Below are 27,811 nucleotides of genomic sequence, written 5' to 3' on the forward strand. Positions count from 1 at the left end.
TAAAAATTCTCTACTTTCAATCCTTGTAACATAGCTTACTTGTGTCAGTTTTATTGGGATAAACTTGACATGCAATAAACTGCACAGATTTAAAAGGGATAATCTTCTAATTTTTACCTTCGTATGTACCCATGAAACCAACACCATAGTCATTCCCAAATGTTTCCTCATGGTCCTTGGGAATCCTGGCCCCCTGTTCCTCCCCTTCGCTCCACCCAAGGCAACCACTAATAGAATTTCTGTATGAAAGATTCTAGAATTTTGCATAAATAGACCCATAAATATGCATTTATTTTACCCATTATCTTAACAAAAAGCATAAATTAGTTTGAGATTCATTTACATTTCATGTATCAATAATTCAGACCCTTTATTGTTGAAAAGGTTTCCATTGTGTGGGTGCACCACCACTATTGGTCCATTCATATCATGAGAGACATTTGTTTCCAGTTCTGGCTTTTATTAATGATACTGATATTGAATATTTCCATACAAGTCTTTATAAGGATATACGCTTTCTATGAGTTGGATAATGCAGTTGATATTTACCTTCTGAAGAAACTGCCCAAATGTTTTCCAAAGTTGTATCATTTTACATTTGACTAATTATTTCCTTTATCAATTTCTTTTGACTAGACTTAACTTTTGCATGCTTATGTAGTGAATCTATTTGTGTCTTTAAGTTTAGAGTGTGTATCTTGTGGACAACTTTAAGTGGGCCTTGCTTTTGCATTATATTTGGCAATCTCTGCCCTTTAATTGAAGTGATTAACCCATTCACATTTAATGTAATTATTTCATGATTAGGGTTTCATTTCTCATTTTTCCATTTTTTTTCCTATTGCAACATCTGTTCTTATTACCCTTTTCCTCCTTTTCTACCTTTTTTTGGATTGAGTCTTTTTTTAATTTATTTTTATTCTAATTTGTTACATATGACAGCAGAATGCATTACAATTCATATTGCACATATAGAGCACACTTTTTCACACCTCTAGTTGTATACAAAGTATATTCACTTTTGGATTGAGTCTTTTTTGAGGACTCTATTTTATCTCTTTTATTGACTCTTTAGCTATTTATTATATTATTTTAATGGTTATTTTAGGGTTTATAGTAAACATCTTTATCTTCATCTATTTTCAAGTAATGTTATACAATTTCGTATATCATATTTAAAACACTTATGAGTAATACACTTCCATTTATCTCCTCCCTGACTTTATGCTATTGTTTTAAGATATTTTTACTTTTTCATGTTGTGAACCCCACAATACATTATGATTTTTGTTTAGTTAAATATCTTGTAAAAAGATGTTCATAAAAATCTCCGTGTATTTATCCATGCTGTTCCATTCCCTGTGCTCTTCATTCTTTTGTACAGATCCAGATGCCATCCACTTTCAACTTCCTCCCACCTTGGAGGGCCCCCTCCATTTTCTCCATTTTCCTATACAACAGGTCTGCTAGTGGTGAATGATTTGTGTTTAAAACTTATTTATTTTAAATTATATGTTTTAAAAGTCTTTAGTTCAGTTGTGGTTTTGAAAGCCATTTTTAATTGGGTGTAGACCTCTAAGTTATTGGTACTTTAAAGGTGCTGGCCACCGTTTCATTGTTTTCATCATTTCCAGTGAGAAGTCGGCTGCCATTCTGTTCTGTTCTATCACATCTATTTTTCTGTCTGGTTCTAAGATTTTCTTTTTGTCATTAAATTTCGGCAATTTGATGATGGTGTGTATGGGCGATATTTTCTTTCTTGGGGGTTGTTATGATTCTTGGTTCTGTGTGTTTACAGTTTTCATCATGATTGACTACTGTTCCTTTAAGTAGTTTTACCTGTGCTCTCCCTCCTCCAATTAAATATCTATCATGTCACTTAAGTTTACAGCCCACAGATCTTCCTTTCATTTTAACATCTCCCCTTGTGTTCCATTTTCTGTAGTTTCTGTTACAGTATTTCCAAGGGTACTAAACTATTCCACGAAAGGTCTCCAATATTGTTGTAATGGAGATATGAATCCTTTCCTAGAAGGACAAGGTAAGGTTGTTTTAGGTTTCTACTTTTCATGCTGTTTGCCAGGTAAAAAGTCAACTAATGGTTAATTAGTTAGTCCATTAATCATTTGGACCCTTAAAGCCAACTGATAAATTATAAGAAAGCAAAACTAAGGAAACCAAGGAGCTTTAAAAGATGTGAAAAATCAACAGTTTAGCTGTACCCTTCAGCCAGCTCACAGGTAGATATTGGGCCCATAGAAAAGAGTGAATAAGGAGAGAAGGAGAATATCAAGAACTGGCCTTACGTGTAATGTAGGTCAAAGTTGCCTTAAACAAGGAAGACAGGCAAGACCATAGCTTGAAAAATGAAGAACAAGAGTGCAGATTAAAGCCTAGGGGCTTGTACTCTTCTTCCATGGGTCTTTGGTGGAAAACATCAACTCCTTCTCCTGACCTTAGTTACCCCCAGTCACTGGGGCAAGCTCTTTCCTTATGAAGCTCATCTGCTTCTGAGGGGTTTCTAAGAAACTTTGGCTTGAGAGCTTAAAAAAAAAAAAAAGTCTTACAAGAGTTGAGGATAGTTTTTGCCTCTTTAATTGAGAAACCTGAATCCAGAAATCAATTTCTTGGAATTGCACTCCTGTGTCAGTTGTTAATAGTACTTGATAGTATCCTTCCCACCGGGAGTTAGGGGCCGTCCTTCTCTGATGCCTCCTCCAGAGGACTGAGTGCCTGGGTTCTGAGTCACAAACGTTGTTTAAAAGTGTGTTGAGGAAAGGCTGCTTGCACTTGTTGACATGACGGCAAAACAAACTGCAAACACCGTCATTCTCCACCATATCTCCCTGCAACGGTGTGCAGTCCAGAATCCCTGGGAGCTTGCTAACTTGAATTCTGGGTATTTCGTTTCTTTTTCGTTTCCTGAAAAATGGAAATGATGTGAACAGTGAAGTTCCTGACTAGGTGGCAGGACTTTGTGTGAGACTTCAGTAATGGTACCAGCAAAAGGCACTATTACTTAAAAGATAGGTCATAATCCTCCAATTTGGGGACACAAAATCAAGTAAATTCTTCTATTCTGAGACAGCATTTCTTCAAGGAAAGGCTTCACTACATCCTAAAAATAAGCCAGCACTGTTCAAGACATATTCAAAACCCACTGCAGAGGGCAGCTACCTAAAATCCATGCACAGTTGGGCATGCCTGTGTTCACTGTTTTAACCACATTCTGCTGATTACAAAAGCCACATGTACCAGAGACTACACACACACACACACACACATACATTCACACAACCTTAACAATTTCAGTAAATTTCACCAGGTGGTAACTGAGTCATTGAACACTTTCTCTTTGGGTGGTGGGTAATTTTGTGTGATAGTTGTGGACCTTCTGATGAGGGTGTTGTCACTTTGGAGCTGATGTCTAGCGTTTTGCAATAGCCTCTTTGAGCCTTTCTGAAGACCCCGTATCTTAGTGGACTTTCAAGGTTTAGGATCTTGATGGGAACTGCCTGACTGACATAACAGCCTGCACCTTTCCTTGAGTTTCCGTGTTATTCCTGCTGTCTGGGTGTCTACTTCTACAAGATGCTCAGAGCAGTTGAGCATTCTTTAAATGGCTGATCATCCATCACTGAGGCTCCTACTAAGGCCAAGAGCTGATTTTGTTCCCAGGCATTCCAAGACCATGGACTTGCCTTGCCCCAAAACATAGCTAGGACCAGCATGCACTCTAGTCTCTTCTGCTGATTGGGGCAGGTTTTGCTGTGGTAAGCAGCCTTGTTTTGGAAGTGAGGTGAAATTTGTTTCACCTTTAGTCATCTGCTAGATTCTCACTATCCCAGAAAAAGGTCAAAATTCTAATTTCCAAATATGTTTTCTACTGAATGCTGTTGCTTTCATGCATTGTAAGTGGGGGAAAAAAAGTTGTAAGTTGAACCCGGCTAAGCGGGGGGCTGCCTGTACTGGTGTCTCTTGGTTCACTCATCTGGTTTTGTTCCTGTGTTGCTCTGTTGGTGTTGTAGGAGGATAGGAGGGTCACAAGAACTGGCACAGGACATGTCTTTCCTGTTAGACTTTTCTCTCTTTCTCTGGTCTTCATTTCACCACTGGTTTAAAAGGATATTATAGTTTGGGTAGAAAAATCACTTCATTTTTTTTCTTTTTTATTTAGTGTCTCAACTCTTCCAGAGAAATTCTTCTTCCAACACCCTTTCTATTTACAGTATTTGGGAGTATGATAAACAGGAGTCTTACTAACACCGGCTTTCTATAGAGTTGAGACATAAGGTAAAACTCATCATTTTAAAGAGTATAGTTTGGTGGTTTGGTTCACTCACTATGCTGTGGGATTACCGCTATCTAAATCCACATCTCCAAGGACAAGCTCCATACCTGTGTGCAGTCAGTTCAAATGCCCCTTTCCTACCATTCACAGATAACTACTAATCTGCTTGAGGTCCTTATGGATTTACCTGGTCTGTGCATATCATAGAAATGGAATAACATGAGATGCAGTCATTGTTATTAGCTTTGCTCATGCAGCTTAGTGTCTTCAGGGTTCATCTATATGTAGCATGTATCAGTACTCCACTCCTTTTTAGGGCTGAATAATATCCCATCATATAAATATACCACATTGTTTTCATCCATCCATCAGATGATGGTCATTTGGGTTGTTTGCACTTTTTTACTATTATGAATAATGCTGCATTAAAGAGGAGTGTGCAAAGTTTGTGTGAACATGATTTCAAATCTCTTAAAGATTTGGGAAAGAAATTGAGAAGTCATAAGGTAATTCTATATTTATCTTTTTGAGGGACGACCAAACTTCTCCACAGTGACTGAGATACTTTGCATTCCTGCAGGGATGTGTTGAGAGTTCCAGTTTCTCCACATCCTCACCACCACTTGTCACTATCTGATGTTGTAACTGTTGTCAGTGTTACTGTGACCATCCTATTGGCTGTGGAGTGGCACCTCTCTGTGGTGTTGGTATCTTTTCTCTAATGACTTGTGAGACAGCATCTATCCTTGAGCTTCCTGGCCATTTTCTCATGTTATCCTATGAGAAACAGCCTTTCCAGCCTACTATTTAATTGTGTTCTTCTTTTATAGATGTGTTTTAGGGATTCTTCATAGATTCTGGATGCTAGATCCTTATCAGGTGTAAGATGTGAATCTTTTCTCAGTCTGTGAGTTGTGTTTTCACTATCTTTCAAATCAAATTCACAAAAATAAACTATCCAGAGTCTATAATTTATTTCCCCCTGTTGCAAGTTAGTTTCAGTCTTCAAAAATTCTAGAAGCTGTATTTCTTATGAAATAGTATTCTAATATTCATTAACCAAAGCCATAGTAATGTTTCCATGTGAAATGCCTATTGCCATCTAAGCACTGCAATTAAAACAAAGGTGAAAAGAGGGGACAATTTATAATAAATATCCATTTGCACACAGAAAAAATAGAAGGCACATTATTAGCCAATAGAGCTATAACAAATACAACAGACCTTGCAGTTCAGATCATTAAATAGCCATATGAGAGTCTAAGGGAGTCTGGTAACTTTCCCTGATGCTAAATGAAAATTTCAGAAGCAATTATTTTTGTGTCTAATGAGCAACGACCTAAAGCCAGCCAAGCCCTGCATCAGGAACTAAACTTTGTTCCATGGTTGGTCTGAACTAAGGTCATCAATGGTTACAACAACTGGACTTAACTCAGAGATGAGAAATGCAGGATGCTTGGGCATTGGAGGAAAGCTGGACACTTGCCTCTAGCTAGAATAAATCACCTCACTTCACAGAGCAGCTCTGTTCCCCAATGTCAGACATAAATTAAATTGTTCTCAATCAAACCTTCTTATGTATATCAGAAATTTAGCTATTTAAAGATATATTACAGTAAACCCTTTCAAAAACAAAAAAAAACTCTTTGTGAACAATAATTTCTCTCTAACTAATCTGTATTGTGTATTTGGATTTTCAAATACCCTATTTTCTTAAAATAGGCCAACATTGCAATGAAATGACAGTCACACAATCCAGGGTATTCTGCAAAGATGGAAAACAAGGGAGCAGCACGCACCGGGGTGAAGCTTTGGTTTCTGCATTTTGAGGAGTGTTTGGGGTCTAGAAAGCATCCAGAGACAAGCAGCTACCATGATTAAGTTAATGAAAACTCAGACCCTTGAGAATGTTAAAGGATTCAAGTGTATTTAAGTTGAAGCAGAGAAAGCTAAGGTCTAACTTGTTCACTGTCTTCAAAAATGTGCTGTATGAGGAAAAGGTTTGCACTAAAGTAGGAAGTAAACAAAGAGAACATCAATGATTATCCAGCTATGTAAGAACAAGCAAAAATATGAACAAAGAATGCAAAGAGGGCACAGACAACAGCAAGGGGCACATCAGAGAGATTTTGGATAAAAAATGTTTCTGCTTAAAACTTCCTTTCCTGTTACTACAGAATTACAATGCAAAATATAAAAGTACAATATAATTATAAACTGTATAATAGAAAAATATGATGTCATATGTCATATATAAAATTTAGACAGAGAAAAAGCACTCAGCTTAAGTAAGTACTCATACGCAGCCATGAAAAAGACAGTTAAACAGAAGGCACATTATTAGCCAATATAGCTATTATGCACTTTCATTTATCAATTGACACAATCAAGATTAGCTGACCACCTACTACGTGCCAGACAGTGCTAGTGACTTGGGAATGCAATCAGAGCAAAACCCTAACCCTGAGCACGGCTGTGGTCTCCCTGCACTCACGGTATTTAAAGAAACGTTGAGGATAAAGCATGGTTGAGTGCAGAGATGGCAGCACAAGAGCACAGAGAAGGAGAGATTAGGAGACTGAGTCCATATTTGTAGGATTAAGCAAGGCTTTTGGGTGGGGTCGACTGAGGCTGGGTAAGAGGACATGCTCTGCTCGGAGCCCAGAACAGGTGGAAGGACAGCTGAGTGTTCAAGGGGCTGGTGCTGAAATGGAGGAGACAAGAGATAAGCCTGGACAGTGCCCGACTGGGCAGGACACTACTAGCCACACTAATGAGCAGGACTCTCACCCTTAACTAGCTCGTGGGAGAGTGAAGTGGCAAGACTTGCCGTTCAGATGGACGGTGTCAGTGGAGCACAGACTGGAGGGGCAAGCGGGGGATCCCAGCACATGCTGCAGAGACGACTCCTCAATGGAGCTGGAATGAAAGGAGCAAAGGGAAGAGCCACTGCGAGGTAGAAAGCCGGCTGCGGTGGCTGGTGGCCGAGGGGCAGCAGCAGGGATGGGGAAGGCCATGAGGTTTATAAAACAGGCCAGCAGAACTGGGGAGGATGGTCTGGCGGTGCTGAAGGTCAGGAAGAGCCCGGACAGCCCGTTTCTCGATGGCAGGAGAGGGCACCTTAGGATCCTGGGTCAGGTGGTGTGGGTTCAAGGGGGCTGCAGCTTGACTGGGCCATGTGGCAGTGGGTGGTGAGAAACTGCTACTCAGGCTCATCAGTGGCAAACTCCAGACCTGCTCAGGACTACTGCAGGGAGGCCAACCTGGCCAGGCCACCAGCCCAATGAAGGAAAAGCAAGGGGCTCACCAGGCCCATGTCCTCAAAGGGTGGACGTGTAGGGACAGTGGTCTTGCCTCTACCAAAGCTCGCACGTCCTGGCAGCGACCATTAAAATGTTCCCATCACATCTTGAGAGCCACTGTCCATCTAGTCACATGTGTAGTCAGTGCCCTCTCTGTGCAAAGGAACCAAGATACAGAGGTAAAGGGGACATAGTCTCTGTCATGCAGGAGTCCCCACCTGGGAAGGGGCACCGGCAAGGGGCAGCGTTTAGAGTGTGAAGGTCAGCAGAGCACAGGGACCCTGGGGGTACAAAGCCTGGGATCAGATGCAGTAAAGCTCCCAGGATTGGGGTGCCTGGCCAGATCCTCCTGGTCAGCTTAGATGGTAGCTATGTAGGGGGCAGGAGAGTTCCTAAACAAAGGGTACAGAGACCCTGGAAGTGATCGTGCAGACAGGAGAGTGCCACCGTGGCTAGAAACAAGTACAAAAGTGAACACAGAGCTCTGGGAGATAACACGGAGGGCTGAGTGAAGTAAAGGTATAGAGGTCCTGGGGTGCCACGCTAGGTTATTTGGACCCCTATTCTGTGTTAGGGAAAAACTGAAAGAGTTTAAAGGACAGAAGTAATATGTTCAAATGCACATCTTTCAGAGGTTACCAAAATTTTTTCCATCAATCATGAGACATAAAGATATGTTATAGCTATAGCAAGCTTTGGAATACTATTCAGCATTAAAAGAGAATAAAATCATGGCATTTGCAGGTAAATGGATGGACCTGGAGAATACAATGCTAAATGAAGTTAGCCAACCCCCCAAAAAACAAATGCTAAATGTTTTCTCTGATATAAGAAGGCTGATTCAAAATGGGGTTGTGGGGGAAGCATGGGAGGATTAGACAAACTCTAGATAGAGCAAAGGGGAGGTAGAGGAAGGGAGGGGGCATGGGGGTAGGCCCTGGGTCCAAAGTGCAGTGGTGGTCCACAGAGGAGTGCATATTTCTAATTCTGATAGAATGCTGCCTCTCGCTGTCCGTAAACGCTATAAAAATATATGCTCTCCATCAAAAGATGCAAACCTCCTGGCCACGTCCAGTTCATAGGAGCAAATGCCATATCAGCTTGGCTTTGATTGACTGTTTCTTCCTGTGAGTGAGTGTGGATGGCTCGCCCATGTTGGAGAGCCAGCTGACCTGGGTCACCGTGACAGATCGTTGTTGATAACTTTCTCATCCATCCATGGGAGCTCCATATATTAGAGAAATTAAGTTCTCTGTAAGATGAATTGCAACTATATCTTTCATTTTTGAATTTTTCTTTTGACTCCATATGTGATACTTTTGCTACATGCACTTTAGTCTTATATAACCACATCTTCGTATGTACAGCATGTGGACCTGGGCCAAATTATACAGCTTTTCTCTGCTACAAATTTTTTTTAAAAATTTTTTCCAAGTCTTTTAATACTTTTATTATTGTACATTTAATTTCTTTCATCAGAAATTTACCTTAATGCAACAAAGGAAATACAACTTTATTTTCTTCCAGAGGCTAGACTGTAATTGTTCCAATACCATTATATTGAATATCAACATTTCTTCCCCTGATTTGAAACCCTACCTTCTTAATCAACAAAATACTAAGAGTATTTGAGCCTATTTTGGTTCTATTTATTTTCCTATTTTTATTTCAAGCCACATTATTTTAAATTGGGAAAGTATGTCCCTGCTTTATTCTGCTAATTCAAAATTTCTTGGTTAAATATGTGTGTTTATTTTTCCATAGAAACTTTAAAATCAACTTATCTGACTCCAGAAGAAATTATCCATCAGTAATTTTACTGAAGTTTCAGTAAATGTATAGTTTGACCTACAGACAACTAAAACCTTATGATATTGGGTCTTCCTATATAAAACAATGAACTTTCATTTGTACAAAACTGATACTGTGTCAGCAGAGTTTTAAAGTGCTCTTCCAGTGGCTCATAGACAACTCTTGTTAAAGTTATGCCTATGTATTTAATCTTCTTGATTGCTATTGAAAGTGAGTTCTCCTCCTCTCTGACTGGCTGTGTTCATAAACAGAGATTTTTGATACCTGCATATTAATGTTGGAACCAGCACCTTACCTACACTTTTCATAAACTACACGTTTAGTTTACAATTATTAAAGTTTTTTTCTCTCCTTCCCAGCTCTTACATTTTAAATTTTTCTTTTGTTAAATCATTTTGTCTAGTGCATTTGAAACAATTCTAAATAATAGTGATGACAGGTAAATATATGGTTTTATTTTTCCTCACTTTAATATAAATATACCTGGTGTTTCTCTGACAAGTGTGCTACTGCCTTTGAGATGAGATGCAGGAGATAAGCTTTTTTTGATTTATTTATCCCTCTTTCCTCCTTTAATCAAGAATGTACACTGATCATTAACAGGTGTTTTTGGTAACTTTGGAGATAATCTTGCCATTTTTCTCCTTTAACCCACAAAAACTACAAATCATGTTAGTTTTCTTAATATTAAACTAGTCTTGGATTTCTGAAATAAATTCCATTTTACTATTTTTATTCTTTTGTGGTGCTAACATTTTATATAAAATTGCCTCTGTCATTTTTTTTTCTGGTATGGTCTCTTGGTCAAGGCTGGAAAGATAATGCTAAATTCATAGAAAGAATTTAGGGACCGTCCCTTCCCCCTTGGTGTGTTCTCAAACACGCTGATAGCATTGGGATCCGGTGCTCCTTAGATGCTGGGCAGAATTTCCCTGCCCTGCCATCTGGGCCACGCCTGTTTTTAAAAGGCAGCTCTTGACAGCTTTGTTCATTTCCCCTTCAACAACTGGCCCCGCCACCTCTCCCTTTAGTTTGGGAAAGTCATCTGTGCTCCACCTTCAAGCCCTCACCTTGGAGATTCTTGTTGGGATTCTTGTTGGTCACGACCTGTGACCATTGGCTTTCACTTGACACTCCCACCTCTTGGGGTTGCCAGCGGCCACTACTTCTCCTCTGCCTCTGCCTTCCTCCCCGGGTGTGTCCTTCCGTCCTGAGCTCTCAGCTGGACTCTTACCCTCCCGTTTTAACAGGTGCATTTGGGACAGCGGCTCCCACTCGGGTCCGCAGCGCAGTTCTCCGTCACTTCACGGAGGGCTCATGGGCCCTACCTTTTCAGACACCGTCCATTCTCCGTTCTTGTTATCTCCTTTGCTCAACAGTAGCTTCAAACGTAGATTTCGCCATCATCGTCGTTGCTTTTATCATGCTTCATTCTCCGTTTACAGAGGCAAGGAGTTTCGTGCTTCTAATGTCTAGTTTGTTTGTTTCGTTCTGATCAAAGAAGATTCCATCCTCTTTCTACTTTTGGGGAATTCAGGTCAGCTTCTTTGGTGGGGTGTTGCCCGGCGGACCTGGGGATTGAGAGGAGTCAGTTTTCCTTTGCCGATGATCTGTCTCTCTGCACCACTGTTCTTCCCAGGTACTTTGACTTGCTCTTGTTCCTTCCGGTGACACCATGTGTCTGGTGGGGGACACGCCGACATCTTCCTCCTTGACCACATTCTTTGCTGTTTTATGGACCCTTTGTCTCATTTAATGCTTTTGCCCCAAAGTCTGATGTGAATTCATGCCTCTGGACTTATTTTGTGTTTTCCAGAACTCTCCTTATGTGTTTCTGTTTGGTCCTTTACTCCCTGGATCATTCTTCATCTGAACTTTCTTAAAAGCCTGTTTGTTTCCCTTTTGTGGGGCCGAGCCTCCACTCCGGCTCCTGTCCTGCTGTGCCCACCCTGCATCCCTCACTCTGGAGACGGTTTCCTTTTTCTTTTCCTTTCTTCCCCACAGCCCTGGTCACTCCTGACGGTCACCCCTTCCATGGCCTTGGCCATCGTCCTCCGGTCCCTGCTTCCTGCTCTAGTTCTGCGGAGGTGTAGATTGTGTGTAGATCCTGTCATTCATGCTTTTATTTTTAAATCCATGAGAAGACGTGTAATTCAAGTTTTCTTTACAGCATTTTGTTCTTTGACTGCCGTGACCTTTGCCCTTGCTCTTGAGGCATCTTTGCCCAGGAGTGTGTGTTCTCTAGTTCGTGGATTTCTGCCCACCCAGCTCCTCAGAGCTGGCACGAGGCAGCGTCTGCCTGGGCTGTTGGTGTGCTCGCTACACACATCATGACTTCCTTTAGCTTTTGAGCCTCCGACACCAGAGCTCTGCGCCACATCTTTTCCTGAAAATAGAGCTGGCCTTGGCGATTTCCCATTCATTCCCGTCTTTCTTGATTTTCCTGTGCGAAAATCCCTAAAGTAGAGGTTTAAGTACCGTTAGAGTCCCTTGTCCTTTCTCTTACACACATTGATATTTGCTTTGTTTCTGTGTCCCATCCACACCAGCAACCCAGCTTTCGTCCATTTCCACCATATTTCCTGGCACAAAACAGTCCTTTCCCCAGGGACAGGACAGCAGGACTTGGCTCCCTCAGAGAGCTGTGCACTTCCAGGTCTTCTCCCCCTGCTCCTCCCTTGACCCAACCTGCACTCCTCCCTGTGCCCCTTCACGGCTTTACCAAGTCCTCTCTGGTGGTGTGTTCATGTTGTCCCCACTGATGTCATGTTGCTTATGACACTTCTCCAAAGAGAGGAGGGGGCACCTCCTTGACCCCATCATCTAACTCAGAAAGACCCCCCTGCCATCCTGCAGAGGTCTTTCTGGAAAGTTGACCATGTGTTATGAGCTTCTTATCCCAGCTACTCGGGAGGCTGGGGCCGGAGGATCACTGGAGCCTTCAAGTTCAAGACCAGCCTGGACAGCTTAGGTAATGACTCTTTCATTTAACAAACCCATAGCGACTATCAGATATAGGTGTTGTGTTGGGCGCTGCGGTTTACCTGCCTGGAAGTGTAGACGCTGGGGATTCTTGTACTCTCTGCACCTCACATGGGGCTAAGTGCTTACTGGAGCGGGAGGGTCTGCTCTAGCTGACAAAGACCCTCGGGACAAGCGACTCTTGGACTGGTGTTTTAACTCGCACCCTGTGGACGTCAACAGCTGAATTCCAACAAACCCACATATGATCAAAATTCCGTCCCAGAGCCAGCCATTCACTCGGGTTGGAAACCCAAGCTGCAGGCGACAGCTGGCTTGGCCCCGCCAATGGCCCCGCAGCTGGGAGTGTCACACAGTCTATTCTTTTAAAGCAGTTGTTCCCTCAAGCATTTGTCCTGCCTGCCCAGGGCTTCCAGAGCTGAGGGCCTGGATGGCTAGCTGACCAAAGCCGGCTCAGCTGCCAGCCAGGGCAGCGCATGTGAGGCCACCACGCGGTGTCAGCTTTCTCGCAGCTGTCCTTCCCAACAGCTGGCGCCCTCAGTAGGTCCCCTGTGTGTGGAAGGCCTTCTTCTTTCTCTGACGTGGTGGGAATCCACACGAGTCCCTTTGCTTTCTTGTAGCTCTGAGAGGAGGGAGATAAACTCCAAATGGTCTATGCAAACGATTTCATAAGACCATGCTCATTGTTTACTTACGGTGTCATAGAAGGTGCTTAGAGAAGGGTTTTGCTGGTGTTGTTCTCCTACCCCAGGATTGCACTGTAGCTGCATCCTCACAAGATACAAATATTCCTATAAAAAAAAAAAAAGCCGTGTGATTGATTACCTCAATTGGGAAAAGAGCATGGCAGAGGGTATTATGTGAGTGTTTTGGACAATCAGCTATTTCCACACAAGGGAGAGAGGTTGTTGATTAGAAGGGTGACCTTCACGGAGGGAAGTTTATTCAGTGTGTCCACTAGTTAATAATGAGAAGTTGTCTCTCCTGAAGAGGGTGAATGGTAAGCAAAATGAGACTCGTTAAGAACCTCTGTAAATTAGGAACATTATTTTGACTCAAGTGGAATTTCCTAAGAATCACGTAGAAATATACATTTTTCCTTTTCTCACATGTGGGGTTTTCTTTCAGATTCTTAAAAGGTATTATTTTTCAAGTATCATCTACTTGATCTCTAGCCTCTTAAAGGTTAAACCAATGTGAATCAGACGCCCAAGTCCAATGCCTCTGCTGAAAAAGAAAACAGTCGCTAAAATGCAACCGAGTACACAACACGGAAACAAAGCAAATATCAATGTGTGCAACAGAAAGGACAAGGGACTCCAACGGTACTTAAAATTACCAATAAAACTTAGCACTAAAGCCAAGTCAGCTGAGGACCTGAGGTTCCAAGCAAATACCACACCACAGATCAATACGACGTCCTTACCCATGAGTCTCTCTCCTTTCAACTAAACTGAAAACCGTCCACACCAGCAGCCCCGCTTTCTTCCATTTACACCATGTTCCCTGGCACAAAACTGGGCGTGCCCTGGACATTCAACAGGGGAAGAGAAGAAACGTGTTATTACCTTGGCACTCGGTCTGTGCCCACAATTAATAAGTGCAACATCTTTAACTTTCACAACAGTCCCTTAAGGTCCAGATTGATGTCTCCATTTAACAAATGGGAAAATAAGTTGAGTGAGTTGTCCAGGTTGACCCTTCTGGAGGTGACAGGGCAGGACTCCAAGTGCATGCCACACCAACCCTACCCTGAATTTGAGGACGTCACAACAGTCAACCTGTGGACTTCCCAGTGGTGAGCTGAGGGAAGCAGGTGATCCAAAGGGGAAGAGCAGGATCCGTGGGGGCTTCCGGCCAGGGTCAGATCTCACCTTCATTCTTCCTCTGGTATTTCAATCAAGCTCCCTAAGACGAGTTCTGCTCTCCGTGGGCCTGGTGAAGTACCCAGCCCAGGCACCACCGTGAAGAGGGAAGCAGACACAGTGCTTGGCCTCCAGGAGAGGCAGCGTTTCTCTCTCCGTGTTGGTGCTAGCGTCCGTCCCACCTCTCAGCAGCCACCTTACCAGAGCACATTCACTCTGTCACTTTCCAGGTATCAATGTTGTTTAAAAGCATACCCAGTGTTTTATTGGGTTTTATTTGTGACTTGCTAGAATGTAGGGCTTTTTCCCTTCTTACTATAATCAATCTCTACAACAATGAGTCAAAACACAATTCATACAATCAGAACTTTTCAAACCACTAAGCTCCATGGACTGATTCAGACTTAAAAGCAGTGGGCAACTGGATGTGGTGAAACACACTGCAATCCCAGCGACATCAGAGGCTGAGGTAAGGGGATCACAAGTTCAAGGCCAGCCTCAGAAATGTAGTGAGACCCTCAGCAATTTAGACCCTGTCTCAAATTTAAAAAGGAAAAGAAAAATGCCTGGGGATGTGGCTCAGTTGTAAAGCATTTCTGGGATCAACCCCTAGTACTAAAATTAAAAAAAAAAAAGAGAAAAACAAAAGGCATTTTCAAATCACAGAAAATTTGCATTGTATTCTCATTAAGGAAAATAAAATTGGCTTTATTTTTTAGACAGACTATAAAGAAATGATAGATGGTCAGTAGATATGAGATAGATAGATAGATAGATGATAGATAGATAGATGATTGATAGATAGATGATAGATAGATAGATGATAGATGATAGATAGATAGATGATAGATGATAGATAGATAGATGATAGATAGATAGATGATAGATAGATAGATGATAGATAGATAGATGATAGATGATAGATAGATAGATGATAGATAGATAGATGATAGATAGATAGATGATAGATAGATAGATAGATAGATGATAGATAGATAGATGATAGATAGATAGATGATAGATAGATAGATGATAGATGATAGATAGATGATAGATAGATGATAGATAGATAGATGATAGATGATAGATAGATAGATGATAGATAGATAGATGATAGATAGATAGATGATAGGTTTGAGCTGCCAACATGTAGACACACTAGAGCTTTGCATAAAGCAATATCATTTGGGGACCTAGAAGGATCACTGGATTTAATTGCCTCTCTGTCCCATCCCACCTGACCCAATTTCACAGAAAGCTGAGCTTATAGGAAACTAAGTGACTGTCCTGTTCAATGGGTCTTTGGAGACAGATGGCACCCGCGACCTATCCTGCTCTCCACTTGGCTCCTTCCCAGCAGACCACGTGCACCCACTCCCTCCCTGGGTAACCTGAGGTCCCTGAGCAAGTGTAGACCCTCCTCATTGCCATGCTTTGCTCCCGCTTTGAGTTCTTTCTATTGTCCCAAACCATCTCATTCTTCCTGATCGTCCACTCCTCTAGCCACAAAACTAACTTCTAAAATGTCAGCCCATTGGTGCCTCTCAGTGGCTGATTCCATCTGTGGGCCACAGGCCACTGTTGCTCAGAGTGAGACCAGAGCTGGACCTGGGGCCTCTGGCTGCGCTGACCGACTCTCCATTCCAAAAGTGATCTGGAGCAGAGAGGGACGAGGAAGCAGTGTTTGCTGGGCTCCCCAGCACACAGTGTCCTCCCGCCTCCCCACCAGGCTGTGCGTCTCCTCTCCTGGATCGTAGCTGATTTCACCTGCCCTTCAGAGCTCCTCGTGGCCATTCCAAATGTTTGTTTTCAAATATTCTTACAGGACCTGAGGCGCCCCAGGACGTCATTACAGCAAAGACACCTTAGACGTCTCGCCGCAATTCACCAGGTATCTGTCTGTTTCGAGATGTGTCTTCCGATCCTTCTTTTTATACCTACGCCTTCTGTGTGGTCTCACTGATCCCCCTTTCCTTGCATATTCCTAGGCCCAACTCCATGTCTAGCTTGTTCCTGTTCTGTCAGTTGCCCACAGCTGAAGCGTTTGGCTCCAGGGACAGTTGAACATGGCAGCCAGCCACACAATTCCTTCAGGAGCTTTATCAACTCGCCCCAACAGCCCAGAGGAGTCAGCCACATTAGTTGAAAAACTAGGTGTCATAAAAGCATAAAAAAATATTGGATATAAATTTTCTGCTAAGATACTGGGTTGAACGGGTTTATTGTTCATTTCAATTTGGGAGAAAAATGGGCAGTCTTTTTGCTTCCTGACTTAAAATTTGATGAAAGAAACTTTTTCATTCCTAAAAAGACCTTTCCATACATCACATACTGAGTCCTCAAAGCTGTGACAGAGGAGCTACTCCCTCTACTTTCTAAACCAGCGACTAGAAAACTTTGTGAAGGTCACATGGTAAATGCTGTTGACCTTGAAATCACATGGTCTCTGTTGCAACTACTAAACTGTGATAGGGAAGACAGTCACAGACAATGCAGAAATCGGTCCTGTCATGTTCACATAAATGTCATTTGCAAAAAACAAGCAGAGGCCAGACTTAGCCCAGTTGTAGACCCATGCCCTAAACCAACATGACATTATGGTCAGGGGGAACCAACCCGGGTAGAAAACCAGTAATCTGCAAAACAGTGCTCCTTAGATATGAAGAACACCTGTACCCACATGTTGAGATGCAGTTTCAAATCTCAGGGATAAAATTATTGGAGATTAAATTTTAAAAGAAGGTCAGGGTAGGGAATGGAGTTCAGTGGTACAGCGTTTGCCAGGCGTGTATGAGACCCTGGGTCCCATCTCCAGCACTGCAAAGATGAACAAATAAATGACAAAAGGTAAAAGAGTAGAAGAGCACAGTGGGGGTCACCCTGGGGAAGAGAGGCGGCGACAGAGCGGGAAGACCCCCCCACGGCTCGGTGCACCGCCTGCTGACTGTGGTAGGAGCACAGCAAGTCGGGACGTGGGGAAGCCTGGCGAAACGGCCGTGGATGAAGAGCCATGGCCCTCGACAGGTGCAGAGCCGAGCAGCTGAAGGGCAGACGAGAGGAACCGGGAGCATCTCTCCCCCAGCTCACGTGACCCTGGAACACCATGTCCCCCTCCTCTTCATCCCCTCATCATCAGTATGTTAAGCCTCTGTGTCAAAGCCACGCTCTGTGCTTCTCGGGTGGGCTTTAACTCCCCTTCACAGCATCCCTGTGAGGTGGGGCGGGTGCTGCAGGCGAGGACGCTGAGACTCAGTGAGTTAATACTCAGGACCAGAAACTTGCAATGTCCAGGTTCACATTCAGGCCTTTTCATCCAGCAAAACTAAAATGATGCTTCTTAATGTGCAATACGGCATTATGAATGCTGCTCAGAAGGCTCATGACCAAGACCCTTATCACCATCTGGGCTCATCATGAGCGTTTTATTGGTACCACAAATAGCTGATGATTGGAACGGACACCAGCAACTTCACCCTTGCCAATTCCCCTCTGCAGAGGTGAGGGGTTAACAAGCTCACCCATTGTGCCCAGAGCTGAAGCATTTAGTGAACATCTGGGAGGACCTGCTGCCCCTGCGCTCTTAATGCATATGCATAGCGTCACCTCGATAGCCCTGTACATTTGTTTTTGTGGACTCTTTTCCCCTCTCTCTCTCTGTACAGTATGTGACATGCAAAGAGACTGTGGAAGAAGCCAGCCAGAGGGCACACAGGCTCTAGCCTGGAGCTGTCTTTCTTCTTGAAAACATCCCCACTACAAAAACAGAATCTGCACCTCAGACAATAATAAAGGCTGAGTTCTTCACAGAGCACCAGAAGCAAAATTGAACTAGAAACAAAACTGGCGGAAAGACCAGGCATTCCCTGGAATGCACAATGGCTGCACTTCCTCACCACGCCAACCACGTCAGGCGTTGTGATCTTCCCGGCAGTCAACTGCATTTACAAACAGATAGTGGGAGGAAGCAAACAGAAACCCATCTTTGTTGGTCTTAAGAGGGCACGGGTTATTCTAATGTGAAGCCTTTGGGAATTAGCAGGGTCCTGGCTACGTTTCCAAGATGAATGGATGTCTTCTAGGCTGCCCATCTGTTTTACTCAGCTTGTTCACTGCTGTGACTTAGAAGGCCCAACCAGAACAACTGCAGAGGATGAAATGTATTTGGGGGCTCACCGTTTCAGAGGTCTCAGTCCATAGACAGCAGCTCCATTCCTCAGGGCTCAAGGTGAGGCTGGACATCATGGTGGAAGAGTGTGGTGGAGGGAAGCAGCCCACATGATGATCAGGAAGCAGAGAGCTCTGCTTGCCAGGTACAAAGCCTTCAGCCACCCCTCAATTAAACCCATCAGGTGACTGATTCACTGATTGGGTTAAGGCTCTGGTAACCCAATCATTTCTTCTCTGAATCTTTTTGCATTGTCTCACCCGTGAGTTTTGGGGGACACCACACATCCAGACTGTAACAGCATCCTATCACTCTGGGTGTGGATGTCCCCAGAGTTGTCCTCTCAGGTCTCCCCAAGTCCAGGATGACTTTCAGGAATATAAAGGCGTGTTCCTCTGGCTCACCCTCGCTTCTCTGCATGATAGATCGACTTGCTGAAGTCCCATATTGAAGAGGGGGAAATGCCACACACAGGATTCTCTGGGCAAACCATGTAGAAAATGTGGAAGAATTCAGAGTGAAACTGTATTGAGGAAGCAATATAGTTCATTGATTTCAGGTGCTCTCAGAAAAATCAGCATTACCTGCCCCACCTCTCTCGGTTTTGAGCGTAATAGATTGCTCAATGTGGCTTCAATATGCAATTTGCAGAGACTTGGCTATAAAAATTATTTTTAAAAAATTTCAGATCTAAAATTCAAAATATAGATTTGGAAGTATAGAATAATTGAAGGGCTGAATTACAAGGGGGTGGTCGCATAGTCTTAGAAGACTTTGCACTGAATTTCTTTTGTTAAATGGAGGGGAAATTACCATTTAAGTATCATAAAAAATATTCTGATGGATCTAAACCACCATAGAGGTTTTTCATGCAGTTTGGATTTGAGCTGAAATAATAAATTTTAGACTCAATTAGATCTGTTTTTCTGCTCACTCATTTGTCACCAGTACATAGCACAGGGCCTTACTGTAGTAGAAGTTTAATAAATGTTTTTAAAATAAATGCATGAAAAGAAAGAGGGAAGGAGAGACAAGGAGGGAGGGAGGGAGGGTGGAAGGAAGGGAGATTCAAGTGGATGGAGGGAAGGACTGAGAAGAGTGGGAAGAAAAAGGAAAGAAGGTGTCCAATAGGTTGGAGCCATGTGCTCAAAGCTGTGATAATGTCTATCTGTACAGTAAGTGACATGTAAAGGACCCAAGTTTTCTGTCAAAACTTCCTAAAAAAAAGACAGGCAGGGATGCGTAGAAAGAATTCTTCGTGACTGAGGCAGAGCTGCCCTGAGATGTCCTCTCCAGAGAAAGCAAAGATCCCAATCTGCTCAGGCACCTGCTGGCTTCTCCTCCTGCCTTCCCCACCCACCCTACCCACCATCCAGCTCCGTTCGCAGGAGATTCGGGACATAATGATCTGGTTCAGCCAGCAAGAACAGGAAAGAACACTGCAGAACAAGAGTCCTCAGGAAAACCTGCTCAGCTTCCTACGTGGAGGGACGGGAGTCTGATTTTTAATTTTCTCCTCTATTATGGAGAATTCAAACACCTACGAAAGTAGACCGAGAGTATAACAAAACCCAGTGGGCTTGCTGTCCAGGTTCAACAACAAGCCGTTCACAGAGGACTGGCTTCCCCCAGGACCTGCTATAACATTCCGCAGGCCACAGAGAGGCCCCCGTGCTCGCTGCCCCAGCTTTCCTGCAGTGAAACCTTCTAGTCTCCCTCCTTCAGGGGCTGGGCTCAGCCTAGGGGCTCGCTGTGGCCCGTGGGATATAGTAAACCAGACACAGGCAGAGGTCTGCCTGAAGATTGCCTGTGTGATCAGACTTGCTTCTGATCTATCATGAGTACACATCTGAGTCAGCTCAGCTGAAGGAGGAATGAGACATGGTCACCCTAGTTGTCCCATCAGGCCATCCTAGATCAGTGGGCCACTAGCTGCCATCACTTTTAATGTAACTACAGTACCACCGCATAGTTAATAATCCTTATCCATGTTACATTGAAATGTACCTCCGTCATTATTTATTGAATATTAATACAGTGCTCAAATTTCTGTGGCCGCACAGGTTTCTTTACTTAGCAGTGTACCTGAAGTGGGGTCTGATGTGATCCTCTCGGTGCATGGAAGGTGCGCAGGTCCCAGTGTTCCTGACCTGAGCCTCTGCTCACACCTGCACGCACACACACACACACCTCACAGTGGAAGGAACCAGCTCATCCCCTGGGGAGCGTTCAAGCACAGAGTGGTGTGTACCATACTCTAGTGGCAGCTGCTGGTGGGTCCTTCTGCCCTCAGAACTTCCTGGAAGTGCAACTTGGAGCTAGAGGATGAATGAAATTCAGGTTTGGATTTTGTTTGTTCGTTTGTTTTGGGAGGGATGAGACTACGCACTGCTGTGGTGTCGCCTCCCCAGCAGTTCCGCATGACTCCCTTACAGCTTTAAAGTCATCGTATAGCGCACATTTCTGTGACTGCCTTCTCCTCTCAAGATTGCATTTCCAAAATGGTTTGATAAAATTAGGTACCTTTGAAAATGTTTATGTAATCACTTGTAAAACATCTTGCAGGATATTTTCTTCATGGAAACACATTCACTCATTGACTCCATGTCTATAATAACTACAGAATTATTTGGTTTATCTATTGTCTCATTAGTCATTTTGGAAAGCTTATATTTTTATCAAATGTGCCCATTTCATCAAGGTTTCCAAAATGATTAGCAAGAAATTATTATACATAATTTTATCATATTATGCATTTTTCTGTTTATTATGCTTTTTTATTATTCTTAATACTGCTTATCTGTGCCTAGGTCCTTCTTCACACTCCCTCACCAGTTTTGGTCTACTTGATTCATATTTTCAAAGCTGACTTTTGACTTTGACAATCCTTCCTTTTGCATCTTGACCTTCTGTGTCATTGATCTTGGTATCACCTTTATTTTCTACTTCATTTACTCTCCTTGAATTTACTTCATTGTTCTTGGTCTGATCAAATGATTAGCACTTGAAATCTTCCTTTGTAGTACACACTTTGAAGACTATAAGCCTCTCCCCAAAATGTCATAATTTATCAATTGTTTCTAGAAATTTTGAAATTTTACTTTATTTCCTTTTGGACTCATGAAGTAGCAGTATTTTTAATTTCTAAACATATAGAATTATTTTCTATTTTTATCATTGTTTTATATATAATTTTCTTGTAGTAAGTAAACATGACCTGATGATAACAACTATTTGAAAAATGATAAGAATGTTCTTCTGGCATAATGTGCAATCCATTTTTATAAATATGCCATGTACACTTTAAGAATGTGTATTCTCTCATTTTCAAGCACAGGGTTCTATTTAGGTCCATTAAATCAAGTTTGCTTATTGTGTCACTTAAATTTTCTTTAACTTTACTAATTTTAGTCTATTTAACCTATCACACTTGAGAAATGTCTGTTATAAATTCACACAGTAATAGTAAAATGTATTAATTGCTTCTGGTAGATTTGCCACACTTGGTTTGTATATTTTATGTCCTTCTTATTTTTATTAAAGCCATACAAGTTTAAAACTCTTTGATCTTCCTGCTGAATTAGAAATTTTACAATACAATGATCCTCATTCTTTGATGATTTATTCTTATCTGATAATAATTTCACGGACATATTTCTTTTAGTTAGCATTTGCCTTAAATAATTTTTCCATCTTTTATTTTTGAATTTCCCATGTCATTATATGCCGCAGTCTGGCTGGGCACAAATCACGAGCCACTCAAGCAGGAACAAACTCCATACACGCTCCCTGGGAACTCTCCCCAATGCCACCCACGCGGCTCCTCCAGGAACACACCACACCAATGGGAACTCCCACCACCCGAACTTCACCAACCAACGCGAACTCTTCAGGAATCCCCCTGAGAGCTCAGCCGGAACTCAATGGGAACTCCGCGAGAACTCAAAAGTCATCATCTTAATGGCTCGCTGGCGTCACCTCTCAACCACTACTTCTGGCAAAAATGCCATGCGTCATCCCAACTCGGCTATAGCCCTCAACAATTATATTCTAGGACTATCTTTTTAAAGGTTTTGTATTTGTAGTTTGAGTTTGCTTTTCCTAATGCTCTCTTATAAATAAGTTTAACTTAATTGTGGTTATTTTTAAATCAGAAGTGGTTTCCACCACCTAGTTTCAGGCTTTCTCTCTGCTTTCTATTTTTTATGCCTCTTTACCTTTGTTCTTGCTCTTTATTTTTTTTAACTGAAAGTCTAAATAGGTCTTGCTCTTTTAAAATACACTTTGTCTTTGGTGTTCCATGGTGCTAGTCTTGAACATCCATGGATTTGTGTATTTTATTAGCTCTGAAGATTTCTTAGGATTGTCTTTCTTTTAAGATTGCCCTTCCTCAATTCTGTTTTCTCCTTCAAACTAATTAGACAGCACCAGATCTTCTCATACTCTTCTCCATGTTTTCTGTATCCTTGGTATTAAGACTAGGGCCTGGATAATTTCTTCAGACTTCCCTTTTACTTTCTGAATTCTTTCTTCAGCTGTGTCTAACTCTTCTTTAATGTTAAACCTTGTGTTTTCCATTCCTAAAACTTCTGTGTGACTCATTTTGCCTTTCAGATATTCCTGGTTAGTTCTGCAACTTCTATATTCATTGTTATTATATTCTTTATTTTGCTTTAAATATTTCATTTGGAGTTGTTTGATAGTCTGTATCTGATTTTCTAATAGTTTGAGTGACGTTTTGCACAGGACATTTGTGGTTTGGGCTTGTTTTCTCTCATAGTGGTTTACGTCTTTCCTGTGATCAAATGTGCACTTAGGAACCCTATTTTCACTTAGTCACTATTGACTTCAGCACCTTCACTCATAAATCTCTCCTCTGAAGGAGACTTGCCTGTCCCTTTCCAAAGCCAGAAGTTCTTCCACTCTGTTCCCTCCTAAGAGAAGAAAGCTGATGTGGGAGTTCTAGGTTTTATTTCTCCACCTTTAAAAGTCTCAAAGCCCTTTGCCCAAGGAGACTAATCCAGGAGCGGATTCCAAGACCACTTCTCAGGTGTTGCTTCCCGTGTGCTGCTCACGGCTCTCTCCTGTGGTCTTGGATCCCTGTCCTTTGGTTTGGTCTTTTGTTTTGATTCATATATTCACCTTACTTTCTGATGCACTCAGGGAAGGAGGGAAAGATATGACTATGATGAATATCAGGGACCTATTGCTTTTGTCATGTGTCCCTTCAGAGTGTCTGTTCTGAGACAGTACCAGAAGCAGACGGCCCAACCTACAAAAAGAGATTTATAACACAGAAAGTAAATTGTTGGAAAAGTATCAAAAGTTCAGATTCCTCCACTTAGATTTATACAAAAGTATACAAATAATTGAAATGACAAGTAGAAAATATGTTCACAGTAAAAAAGAGAAGGAGGAGGAGGAGGAGGAGGAGGAAGAGAAGGAAGAAAGGAAGGAAGGAAGGAAGGAAGAAGTTTCTTCTCTGATGTGTGTTCTGGAGTGCACGGCAGTCACACACCACCACCCTTACTGAGCCACACTGAAAGGAAATAAAGAACAATCCAGGCAAGTGGCTGGGAGCTGGTGCCTCAAAGACCTCACAGCTCCTGGATTTGGGGAGTACAGAGTTTATAAAGGCAAAAACCACAAGAACAAGTGAGGCACATGTAGTCAGAGAGACCCTGTTGAGACAGCTTTCATGAGGGAATTGTTTTGATTACACATTTCAGAGTCATTTTTGTTATACATCAGGACCACAGTCAGGGACTCCGGAAGGTCCTACTGTACTGTTCACATAGACACAGCTGTTGGGAGGCTGGGAAGGAATAATTTTAAGAAGCATACAGTGGAGTCAGGTCAGGACAAAATGCCTGCCGTTATTTGGGTTATATTTCATTTCAATATATTTTTGTTTAATTCTCAGAGCTCAAACAGAAGAGAAGCGTTTCCTAACCAGGAACACGGTATTGCCCAACATGTTCCATAAGTAAAAACCTGGAGACGAGGGTGATCCTTACAAGATCCATAAGCTCATACAGCATTACCTTTTAAAAATTTTTTTAATTTATTCATTAGTTGTAGTTGGACCCAACACCTTTATTCTGTTTATTTTTTGTTGGTGCTGAGGATCGAACCCAGGGCCTCGCATATGCTAGGCAAGCGCTCCTCCGCTGAACCACAGCCCCAGCCTCTACAGCATTCTTATTAAAGGCACCCACATCAGTAGCTCTGAGATTGAAACTGTTGAAACAAAGTTATTGACACTGGCATGTGAAAAGGTGTTTTTATATCCATGATCCCCTTGATCATCATGACTTTTTGAAGGAGCTATCCTCAGCTCATGAAAAAGTGAGGCCCTGTGAGATCTCAGTGGTTCCCCAACGGTCACGTGGTCAAAGTGTTGGGACACGAAGCCAAGAAACTGGCTGCACACCCTGAGCTCTTCCATGACACTGCAGGAAAGACAGTTTCATAAGCTGATTGAATCAACCCAGATAGAAAAGGTGTCCAGTCCTCGGGAAACTCAAAATAAAAGGGGTGGCAATCAGAAAAGTACCCGGACAGTAAAGGAAGACAGAACTACCGACACAACAATGGAAACCGTAAAGCAAATTCGACAAGAGCCAGCACTGCAGGGCTTGGCATCACTCTTTATCTGTGCTCTAACCAAAAGCAAATCTATGGAAGTGGAGAGGATGAGGTTCCTTCAAGATTGACAGTCAAATCTCTGTAAGCCAGCAAGATCCAACACCATCCTCAGCCTCTTTGGTCCATTTAGCAGACGGCATTACTCATTCTGGTGAGATGACACACCTGCGATGGGTCTTCTCAGGAGGCTAAGGACAGGGGGTACAAGTCCTGAGCCATTGGTCTGCTCGAGAGTCAAAGATAGTTGATTTGCCTCCCGTCCCAAACCCTGGAGGAAGCCGAGGGCCCTGCCTGGACTGTCTCACTCCTCTGGGGAAACAGTACACAGCCGGGCTGACTGCCGTCTGCTCTCTAGTTCCCCTGCTCGTCGCCAGGGGCAGGTAAGGTTGCCCAGTGAGGCATGCCCTGGTCCCATGATGGGTATCCAGCCAAGTCCCCTGGACTCTCCTGTGAACAATGGGCAGGACCACCATTCCACCATTTTCTAGGGGGGAAGAAATGAAATAAAAAGAACTAACTGATATTCCATGAGGAAAACCTAATGTGACCAGCGTCTAAACACCACGGGGCACCATCACTTTACTGTACAGCTTGCCTCTTTGTGGGAAGTCCTTGGCATCTGGGAGACCCGGGACTGCCTTCGTGAAGGAACTGCTTACTCGTTAGGTTCAGAGCTTGCGTGTCCCTAGAGAGTTCTCTGGCATTCGTTACCTAACAACTGCCACTTAAAGAATCTCCTCCTCAGAGTGTGAGTAGCAGAAAAACAAAAGACCACCCTAAGGTTTCAGCGTGACTCATAGGAGCTGCTCTCCAGAACAAAAACTGACGCACAGGGCTACCTATTTCAGAGCAGCTCGAAAAGTGGGGAGAGAACATTTCTGAGCTGCGTGGCCATTGTGTAATTGTTTTGAGCTATTTGCTAAGCTACTGTTTAGACCTCTGCAACTCAATGACGAATGTTAAAGGCGTCTTCTCGAAAAGCTCCTGGAAACATATTAAACAAGTTTGCTAAACACTATTGTACAGCAATACCACAGTGAAGCCATACCGCAGACACACACTGAGAAAGCAGAAGTCACATGTGTCTGCTTTACAATCTACTTTGTGCTTTGGAAATTTACTGTCAATGCAGAAAGGTTCAGCACTGAGCCATCAGTAGTCTAGAGAAGCATGCATAGCCAGTCACGGCTCCTGCCCAGTGGCCTTCAGCATGGATGCCTTGGAGCAGGGCAGAGCTGCGTGGAGCGGGCGTGCAGGGGCGCACAGATTTCCAACTCCACAACTGCTCGCACGCCAATCTGCATTTGTTCCAAGAATTCTCCTCAAAGCCACGTATTTCCCATGTGTAAATTAGGAACTCAATTTTGATAATTTGGCCCAACGTCTCTGCAAATTGCTCCTTCTTTGTCACTCAGAATGCCACAGCTGTTCTTGTCACAAAAAGGACAAAGAACAGAAAGACAGCCCATTTAGTCTTTGTTCCCTGCCCTTCCCTTTAAAAGTGGAGGGAAAAAAGAGAAAGGAAAGAGGAAAAGGGGACCTGCTTCTCCTGGCAGGGGTACCCAGCAACTCCGACGGGGCACCATGTGCCTCCTGGACGCCCCACCCAGTGGCCCAAGCTAAGGGTCTCCTTTCCCTGTTCAGGTTGGTCATGAACCTCCAAGTGATGCTCCTACGTGCTGCTGAGCTGCTTTTGCCGTTTTGCTCACCTGAGCTGAGCACAGGAAGGCAGGTGGCCCGCAGCTGTGAGCTGCTTGTGGGCTGCTCCGGAGGTCTCTCGTGGACACACCTGTTAGAAGAGACCCTTCAGGTCTGCACCTCGGGGCGGGATTTCACCCCTCCCGCCATCTTGTTTGCCCTTGGTCTTGCCCCGCTCCCTCTGGAGTTCCTGCTTCTTTAAAAGCCTGCTGACTGATGAGAGAGACCTCAGAACCCCTTGAACTACCAAACAATTCCGTCCCACCCTTCCTGAAGCCAGCAAGGATGTTTGCAAAAACCCAAACAGCCTGGGGAGGGGTCAGGAAGTGACCCAAAGAAGGCACACTGCCGTTTATAGCCAGAACATTGCTGAGATTCTATTCTGGAGCTGGCTGTTTGGATTGTAAAAAGAATACTGCCCCTCCCCCAGGAAACTGTGCACGCAGGCTGTCATTCAGAGAGGGGACCTTGTAAGGGCTGGCCACCAGCCCCAGGGGGCCCACAAAAGGAGACACATGATGAAAGGATGGCGAAAATAATGGCTTACCTCGTCCAGGGTAAAAGGGAAACAAGGAAAAATTTAGAACACACTTCACAAACTCTCTCAGGTTTGGCACTTGCTGAACGCTTTGCCCGTGGAGATATTGGAGACTGACGAAGTTTGGAAATGTTGTAAAACTTTCATTGCCTTAGAACTAAAGAAAAAAAAATGCTATATAAAACAATCCTGGCAGCTTTTGGCAAAAATAAGGGATCAAGAAGTCTAAGAAATAGTCACAGGACACTGGTGCTTCTTGGATTAAAGAGGGGCAAAAGGTTTATGTCGCCCACGTGGATCAAACAGGAGGGCATTGAAAATCCACATGAAAATCCACACTACAGTTTGGCCCCAGAGGCTCCTGTGCTAAAGGCTGGGTTCCCAGCGTGGCGCTGTTGAGGGGCAGTGGAACCTTTACTAGGTGGGGTCTAGTTAGAGGTCCTCTGGTCCCCCAGGAGATTGTGAAACCCCCGGCTCTCCCTCTTCTCTCTGTCGCATCCCAGCCACGAA

General features: G+C 43.3%; 1 long non-coding RNA gene across 1 annotated transcript; it reads right to left on the minus strand.

The window, feature by feature from the left end:
• On the minus strand, positions 1-27,056 carry LOC124095961 (uncharacterized). The gene is made up of 3 exons (XR_006852730.2): positions 26,775-27,056; positions 13,083-13,178; positions 1-2,922 (listed from the first exon to the last, which is right to left on the minus strand). It is a non-coding gene; the product is annotated as an uncharacterized LOC124095961 (long non-coding RNA).
• Between the last annotated feature and the right edge of the window lie 755 nt (positions 27,057-27,811).

Source organism: Marmota monax, unplaced genomic scaffold (assembly GCF_021218885.2).
Source record: "Marmota monax isolate L192 unplaced genomic scaffold, Marmota_monax_Labrador192_F-V1.1 WCK01_AAM20220418_F8-fsc00083, whole genome shotgun sequence".
In the NCBI taxonomy this organism is placed as follows: domain Eukaryota; kingdom Metazoa; phylum Chordata; class Mammalia; order Rodentia; family Sciuridae; genus Marmota; species Marmota monax.